Source organism: Aegilops tauschii, chromosome 2 (assembly GCF_002575655.3).
Source record: "Aegilops tauschii subsp. strangulata cultivar AL8/78 chromosome 2, Aet v6.0, whole genome shotgun sequence".
Classification (NCBI taxonomy): domain Eukaryota; kingdom Viridiplantae; phylum Streptophyta; class Magnoliopsida; order Poales; family Poaceae; genus Aegilops; species Aegilops tauschii.
The window spans coordinates 78227563-78235386 of NC_053036.3; positions in this window are offsets into that span (position 1 = coordinate 78227563).

Here is a 7824-nt window from a genome sequence, read left to right on the forward strand (position 1 = left end):
TGGAGGGAGAAGCCAGTCGGTATGGCTTGTCGGGTGGAGCCGATCCGTGCTAGGGCATTTTCTTGGTCGTTGTCGGCCCTTGGCACGTGAAGGAACTCGCACCCTTCGAAGTATCCGCTTATCTGCTGGACGAGGAATCGATAGCTCGCCATGTTCGCGTCCTTGGCATCCCAGTCGCCAGACGATTGCTGGACCACCAAGTCTGAGTCGCCGTAGCACAGGATCCGGCGTATGCCGAGTTCTTTGGCTAGCCGGAGCCCGTGTACGAGCGCCTCGTACTCGGCCACGTTGTTGGAGGCGGCGAAGTGGATCTGCAGCGTGTACTTGAGCTTGTCGCCTTTGGGAGAGGTGAGGACAATGCCGGCTCCCAAGCCGGTGCGCATCTTGGACCCGTCAAAATGCATCCGCCAATGGGTAGAGTCGGGAGCCGGCAGTAGGTACTGGGTCTCGGCCCAGTCGACGAGGAAGTCGGCCAATGCTTGCGACTTGATGGCGGTGCGGGGTTGATAGAAGATTGTGTAGGGCGCCAATGCAATGGCCCATTTAGCCACCAGGCCGGATGCATCCCGGCTGCCTATGATCTCGGCGAGCGGGGCAGTGCACACGACCGTGATGGGGTGCTCTTGGAAGTAGTGCTTCAGTTTCTTGGCAGCGAAGTACACCCCATAGCACATCTTCTGGTAGTGCGGGTAATTTTGCTTTGAGCTGGATAGTACTTCGCTGAGATAGTACACCGGCCTCTGGACTAGCTGGGCTAGGCCTTCCTCCGGGCGCTGGACCACAACAACAGTGCTGACAACTCAGCTAGTCCGGTGATGTAGAGGAGCATGGGCTCCTTCTCAGTCGGCGCTGCCAGGACAGGCGGAGTGGTCAACATTTTCTTCAACTCATGGAAGGCTTGGTCGGCTTGATCATTCCACTCGAAGTGAGTGGACTTCTTCATGAGTCGGTACAAGGGGAGAGCCTTCTCTCCTAGTCGGCTAATAAAACGATTCAGGGAGGCTAGGCAGCCGGTGAACTTCTGCACATCTCACAGCTTGGTGGGAATCTCCATCCTCTCGATGGCCTTGATCTTGACGGGGTTGCATTCGATGCCGCGTTCGGAGACCAGGAAACCTAGCAACTGGCCGGCTGGCACTCCGAACACGCACTTCTCAGGGTTGAGCTTGATTTGGAATCAGCGCAAGTTGGCGAATGTTTCTTTCAGGTCCTCCAGCAAGGTACTGCGCTGCTCTGTCTTCACCACAATGTCGTCTACATAGACGTGGGCATTTCTGCCGAGTTGTTTCAAGAGGCATTTCTGCATGCAACGCTGAAAAGTGGCACCGGCATTTCTCAAGCCGAATGTCATAGTCAGGTAGCAGAAAGCTCCAAAGGGTGTGATGAAGGCAGTCTTCAGGCGGTCAGCTGGGTCCAACTTGATCTGATGGTACCCTGAGTACGCATCCAAAAAACTTAACAGCTCGCATCCGGCTGTGGAGTCTATTACTTGGTCAATTTGTGGCAGAGCAAACGGATCCTTTGGGCAGGCCTTGTTCAAACTGGTGTAGTCTATACACATGCGCCACTTGTTATTCTTCTTCAGAACCAGAACTGGGTTGGCCAGCCATTCTGGAAAGAACACTTCCAGGATAAAGCCAGCGGCAAGGAGCCGGGCTATCTCTTCTCCCACGATTCTTCGCTTCTCTTCGGACAGTCGGCGGAGGGGTTGCTTGACCGGCTTCGCGTCGGCTCGGACATGTAATTTGTGCTCGGGGAAATCCTTCGGGACACCCGGCATGTCCTTTGGGGACCATGCAAAGATGTCTCGATTCTCACGGAGGAAGTCGACGAGCTCGCCTTCCTATTTACTGTCCAAGTTCGCCCCAATGACAGCGAACCTCTCCGGGTTCTCCGGGTCCAGAGGTATCTTCTTTGTCTCTTTGGCAGGCTGGAAGGAGCCCTGCGCATCACAATCCTTGGGGTTGGGGGAGAGGGCCGGATGCTTGCCGGCCATGGCCACAACCCGTTCCAACATCTTCTTCTCTTCTGCCACCACGAGGGACTCGGCCAGCCGGCTACTGGCCATGGCGCACTCGATGGACTTCTTGTAGTCGCCGGCTACCATGATGATCCCCTTCGAGCTCGGCATCTTCATCTTCAGGTAGGTGTAGTGTGGCACAACCATGAACTTGGCCAGAGCAGGTCGGCCAAGCAGTGCATGATAGGGGCTCTCCAAATCCACTACCTCGAACCATATTGCTTCTCGGCGGAAATGATCTTTGTCTCCGAAGAGAACATCCATTTTGATCTTGCCGATTGGGGAGCAAGACAGGCCGGGGACGATACCATGGAAGACGGTGCGGCTCGGCATGAGCTGCTTCTCTTTGATGTTCAGCTTCTCCATAGTATCACGGTACAGTATGTTGATACTGCTTCCGCCGTCTATCAGGACGCGGGGAAATCTGGCAGCTCGCCTCTCCGTCGCGAGGGTGACGTCCAAGACCATCGCATAGGAGCCAGGAGATGGCATCACCTCTGGGTGGTCGGCCTGGCTCCAGCTGATTGGTTTTTCTGACCAGTGCATGAACTCGGGGGTGCTGGAGGCGACTGCATTCACTTCTTGATGCTGTCGGCGTCGGTTGCGTTTGTCGTTGGCTTGACTGGTGAAGATGACGTAGGCGGCATGCTCTTCGGGGAATTCGTCTTGGATGGCGCCGACTGCCGGCCGGGCCGCCGGCTGCTGGGGGGCTGGAGGCGGCGGGCCGGGAGGCGGAGGCGGCAACATCCCCTCGCCCTTGGTGATGCGGGTGAGCCAATGGCATTTCCGGGTTGTGTGGTTGGACGGCTTCGCGCCGCTGTGGAATTTGCAGGGGGCATCAAGAGCCTGTTCGTAGGAGAAAGCCGGCTGCCAAGGCGGCCGGCCACCCTTCTTCTTGGGAGCAGGCCGTTCTTCGGGCTGCTCATCTTCAACGGTGGCCACCTGCCGACTGGTGGAAGTCGGCATGGGGGCCTTGCGCTTGTGGTCGTTCTGGTAGGGGCGCCGATTAGGGTCGCTAGCCGGCGTCTTGGGAGCCGGAGCAATCAGCTTCCCTGAGGCGTCTACTCGGAGCTCGGTCTTCATAGAGGAGTCGGCTGTGGCGTACTTGTCAGCAATGACCAGTAACTCGTCGAGGGTAGCCGGCTCGTCGTAGAGGAGTCGGTGCTTGAGGAGGGTGCCCTCTCGGCACCCGGCGGTGAAGTACTCGATGGCCTGGACCTTGTGCACCCCCTCGCAGGAGTTGCGGAGCTCGGCCCACCGCGGGAGGTAGTCGCGGGTCGACTCGTTAGGCCCTTGGACGCAAAGGGAGAGCTGGCGAGGCTTGGGAGGCCGCTTGTAGGTGCTGGTGAAGTTGCGGACAAAGACTTCCGTGAAGTCCAGCCAGCTGTTGATGCTGTAAGGCTTGAGGTTGTTGAGCCATGTGCACGCCGTGCCTTGTAGCATGAGGGGGACGTACTTCACGGCGACGCGCCGATTGCCGTTGGCTATGCTGACGGCCGTGGAGTAGTCGATGAGCCAATCTTCCGGCTTCACTGAGCCGTTGTACTTGGGCGTGTCTCTGGGGAGTGAGAACCCTTTGGGGAAGGGCTCGTCGCGGATGCGGGGGCCAAAGCATGGCGGGCCGACATCGTCTTCTTCTTCTAAGGCCAAGGATCGAGCAAGGCGGTCGATCCTGTGGCGGGCGTCGTTCTCGCCGACTCCTTCTCGGCGGCCGAGTCGGTCGCCAAGAGTCGGCTGTGTGATAGGCGGCGGAGTGAGGCGTCTTTCTCTTCGAGGCGGGGGAGGAGGCAGATTTCCTTGGTGCTCTACTGCTCGAGGGCGGCCCTCCGCGTCGCGCTCGATGGTGATGCGAGTCCGGCTGCGGCTGGCAGCCGACTCCTTGTCTTTCTTCTGGCGTGTGCCGCTCGCAGTCGGCGAGCGGGACGTCGCGGCGTGCTCCCGGCGCGGGGGATGACTATCAGCACGGGCGCCGGCTTCGTGCCGTTCTGCAGCCGCGTCGATCAGCTGCTGGATCCGTCTTGTCATGTAGGGGAGCTCGTCGGCTCCCAGCCCATTGAGCTCTTCTGCGGCCGCCTAGGCGGCTCGCAAATTCTCCAGCGGGGTGGCGTAGACGGGGCGATCTGCCCCCAGCATGCTGGCGACGGCCGCGCCGCGCTTCTGGACGAAGCCGGCTCGGCTCGGGCCGCTAGGCGGCGGTGTACCGAAGGCGGCGCGGTCGACTTCGCGCTGGTGGGCCTCGGTGAGGCGTCTCATGGAGGCTATCTTCTGGCCCTCCGCGATGAGGGCGAGGCGGCGTGCCTCCAGGGTCTCGGCGTCGGCATCGGCCGAGATGGGGACGGAGAGGTCGTGCATTGCCGCTTGCAGGGCGTCGTGGGCGTTCTTGCCCGAGTTGGCGACGTGGCTGATGACCAGCACTTCGGTGACAGCGCTGCTGCCGCTGTCAGCTCGAGGGAGGGGTTCGTCGAAGACCACCACGTCGGAGGGGTAGGCGTCAAGCGATGCAGTGTCGGAGTCGACAAGCATCGGGTCGGTGGAGCCGACCGACTCCATGTCTGCAGCAGGCTCGCTGGAGACGTGAAGCTGGTCGAGGAGGCTGACGAGACGGCTCTCGGGGTAGTCCGTGCCTGCGTCGGACGCAGGCTCGTCGGAGATGCGAGTCTCGCCGAGCAGATCGGCGAGGCAGCTCGCAGCGCAGGCATCGTCGACGCCTTGTAGCGCGTCGGGGCAAACGCCATCGGGCGCAGCAGGCTGGCTGCGCTCGCGGGGGAGGAAGAGGGTTCCTGGGGGGGGGGGGGCGCCGGCCCCCTGGAGATCCCATCTGAGGGGGGGGGGGCGGCGGCCAAGGGGGGTGGCTTGCCCCCCAAGCCAAGTGGGGCGCCCCCACCCCTAGGGTTTCCAACCCTAGGTGTCGGGTGGTTGGTGCGACATATGCCAACGGATGGCTTATCATTGTGGGTGCCAATAAGACATCGCCGGTGCCTGGAAACGGGATGAGGCGAAGACATGCACGCCGGCGGATCTTACCCAGGTTCGGGGCTCTCCGAGGAGATAACACCCCTAGTCCTGCTCTGCGGGGTCGCCGCATGATCACTAGATCAGGAAAGGTAGCTACAATCGCTCCTAGAGCTGTTTGGGTTCAAGGGAGAAGAAGAACAAGGCTAGCTCTTACTTCTCTCTATCTATGGTGTGTGTGCTAAGCTTAGAAGCCAACCCTTTGCATGGGTGCTCCGGGGGGTTTATATAGGCCTACCCCCCGGGGGTACAATGGTAATCCGGCTGGGCACTGGTCCCAGCCGTCAGTGTCTACGCTCGCCGGCTTCTGCGCCGGCTGTTGGGCCCCGCCGACTGGTGGGTCCCGCCGGCTGCCGGCTTCTTGGTCGACAGGTCGGCCCCACCGCCTAGGGTCTTGTCGGCGGCTGCTTACTGTAGCCTCGCCTCTGATGACGAGGGCTTTGTCGAGGTAAGCGTGGCTACAGTGGGCCGCCTCGGGGGCTCTCACTGTAGCCTTACCTCGTCTTGTCTCCTTAATTGGGCTCCTGCTTCGAGGAAGGGAGTAGCCGGCTTCTGGGGGCCGGCTAGGCCCTTGGCCGACTGGGAAAGGCCGGGCCGCCTTCACGCCTCTCTCTGGCTGAAGGGGCCCGCCGCCCGTGGGCCGTACGGGAGTCTGTCGTGGATGACGTTGAGGCTAGCATGGCTACAGTGCCGAGCCGCACGGGAGACGGCCGTCTCGTACGGCCTCCTGTAGCCTTGCCTGCCTCGGGCTTCGGGGGTAGTGGGCCGCACTGTGGCCACACCCCGTCTTGTCACCGTTATGTGGGAGTAGCTTTGGTGGTTGTGGTCTCGGCCGGCTTCTTGGAGTCGGCGCTCTTTGAGGCCGGCTTCTTGGAGTCGGCCACCCCGCGGTTGTCTTGGGGAGGGAGGTCGCTTGAGGCTGGGCCGCCTTCCGTGAGTCGGCTTCATAGGTAGCCGGCCAGGGAAGGGGGTCCAATGCTTGGAGCGTTGGGAGGCCCAAAGGCCTGATAATTTTTTCTGAAGAACCAGGGGTAGTCGGTTAGGCTACCCGTGGCCATTTACTCCGACACTAGGCGCAGGGGGAGGCCAAAGGGGGGCGCCCCAGCCCACTAAGGGCTGGTTCCCTTCCCACTTCAGCCCATGGGGCCCTCCGGGATAGCTGGCCCCACCTGGTGGACCCCCAGGACCCTTCCGGTGGTCCCGGTACAATACCGATAACCCCCGAAACTTTCCCGGTGGCCGAAACTGGACTTCCTATATATAATTCTTCACCTCCGGACCATTCCAGAACTCCTCGTGACGTCCGTGATCTCATCCGGGACTCCGAACAACTTTCGGGTTTACGCATACTAATATCTCTACAACCCTAGCGTCACCGAACCTTAAGTGTGTAGACCCTACGGGTTCGGGAGACATGCAGACATGACCGAGACGCCTCTCCGGTCAATAACCAACAGCGGGATCTGGATACCCATGTTGGCTCCTACATGTTCCAAAATGATCTCATCGGATGAACCACTATGTCGAGGATTCAATCAATCCCGTATACAATTCCCTTTGTCAATCGGTACGTTACTTGCCCGAGATTCGATTGTCGGCATCCCAATACCTTGTTCAATCTCGTTACCGGCAAGTCACTTTACTCGTACCGTAATGCATGATCCCGTGGATAACTCCTTAGTCACATTGAGCTCATTATGATGATGCATTACCGAGTGGGCCCAGAGATACCTCTCCGTCATACGGAGTGACAAATCCCAGTCTCGATCCGTGCCAACCCAACAAACACTTTCGGAGATACCCGTAGTGCACCTTTATAGTCACCCAGTTACGTTGTGACGTTTGGCACACCCAAAGCACTCCTACGGCATCCGGGAGTTGCACGATCTCATGGTCTAAGGAAATGATACTTGACATTGAAAAATCTCTAGCAAACGAACTACACGATCTTTGTGCTATGCTTATGATTGGGTCTTGTCCATCACATCATTCTCCTAATGATGTGATCCCGTTATCAATGACATCCAATGTCCATAGTCAGGAAACCATGACTATCCGTTGATCAACGAGCTAGTCAACTAGAGGCTCACTAGGGACATGTTGTGGTCTATGTATTCACACATGTATTACGATTTCCGGATAACACAATTATAGCATGAACAATAGACAATTATCATGAACAAGGAAATATAATAATAACCATTTATTATTGCCTCTAGGGCATATTTCCAACAGTCTCCCACTTGCACTAGAGTCAATAATCTAGTTACATTGTGATGAATCGAACACCCATAGAGTTCTGGTGTTGATCATGTTTTGCTCCAGGGAGAGGTTTAGTCAACGGATTTGCTACATTCAGGTCCGTATGTACTTTACAAATATCTATGTCTCCATTTTGAACACTTTCACGAATGGAGTTGAAGCGACGCTTGATATGCCTGGTCTTCCTGTGAAACCTGGGCTCCTTGGCAAGGGCAATAGCTCCAGTGTTGTCACAGAAGAGAGTCATCGGGCTCGACGCATTGGGAATCACCCCTAGGTCGGTAATGAACTCCTTCATCCAGATTGCTTCTTGTGCTGCCTCTGAGGCCGCCATGTACTCCGCTTCACATGTAGATCCCGCCACGACGCTTTGCTTGCAACTGCACCAGCTTACTGCCCCTCCATTCAAAATATACACGTATCCGGTTTGTGACTTCGAGTCATCCAGATCTGTGTCGAAGCTAGCGTCGACGTAACCCTTTACGACGAGCTCTTCGTCACCTCCATAAACGAGAAACATATCCTTAGTC